The sequence below is a fragment of the Priapulus caudatus genome, unplaced genomic scaffold (genome assembly GCF_000485595.1).
Source record: "Priapulus caudatus unplaced genomic scaffold, Priapulus_caudatus-5.0.1 Scaffold221, whole genome shotgun sequence".
NCBI lineage: Eukaryota > Metazoa > Priapulida > Priapulimorpha > Priapulimorphida > Priapulidae > Priapulus > Priapulus caudatus.
This window is the reverse complement of record NW_014577282.1, coordinates 43,447-44,789: the sequence shown is the minus strand read 5'-3', so window position 1 is coordinate 44,789 and position 1,343 is coordinate 43,447.

The window sequence follows — 1,343 nt, the reverse complement described above, 5'->3', positions numbered from 1 at the left end:
GAGCTATGAACGTTGAGAGAGCTATGAACGTTGAGAGAGCTATGAACGTTGAGAGAGCTATGAACGTTGAGAGAGCCATGAACGTTGAGAGCTATGAACGTTGAGGGAGCTATAAACGTTGAGATAGCCATGAACGTTGAGAGAGCTATAAACGTTGAGAGCTATGAACGTTGAGAGAGCTATGAACATTGAGATAGCCATTAACGTTGAGATAGCTATGAACGTTGAGAGAGCTATAAACGTTAACACACGGTTATTGTATTCAGCTATAATTAATGGTGCCAGCGAAGTCAACGTGTTTACATTTAATGAAATTTTCAATATGTTCTTTGGAATATACACCGGAAAATGCAAGTTGGTGCTGAATATATTAGTGTGGAACATGTACACCAGCGAAGAAGATAAGGTATTCACGATCATATACGTATGTGTATAGCATTGCATAAAAATATGTCTCACCCGAGCAGGTAACTGATTTTTAGATTATGCTCGCGCACTCTGTACAATACGAAGGAAACAAAATATACTACGTGCTAAAAAACACATGGTGCGAAATGTCCGGTTCTATAACTATGAGGGTATTTTAATATGTATTTTCATTTTTTATACTATGTACATTATGGTGGCACTTTCATTAACACACATACACACACACATCTCATTAGTAGGCTCTCAACATTACTTATATAATATTGATCACTTGACCTCAGTTATAATATCCAACAACATATGAAAAGCACATATCAGACACTCAAGACTATTTAAAGCTAGTTGACATTTCCTCTGATAAGCAGCAATAGGAAAGGTCCAGCTCAAAATCGAATCCAGATATAACAAATACTTCAACAGAGTGATTATTGTCAAGTGATTCCCAGTCCCACATCTGTTTAAAAAGTGAATAAAGAGTCAGCAAACTATTAATTTAATCAGCCATAAACGGAACACGCCTACACCGATCCTCTATCTACCATTCAAAACTTATAAATGTTTTGCAGTGGACACCAGTGCTTGTGAAACCATGCCTACACGATGCAACGCGGGTGGCTACAGGCATATTACTTCATCTACATGGTACTAGACGTTCGCCCGCACGTAGCAATGATAACAAAGCAAAGAGGATTGAAGCGAGGGAGGGGGATGAGCGGGCGCTGAACGATGGCATGGTCACGGTGCGGGGACGTGACGAGAATGACAACAAACCCTGCTATGTCCTCGTCTCCTCGCCCCTGCACTAATGAAGACGATCGGTTAAGCCAGCTCCCCTCCCACCCCCCATGTGGCTGATGCTGCAGATTTTTTTCTTGCCGCTGCTCCTGCTGTTGCTGCTGCTGCTGCTGCTGCTG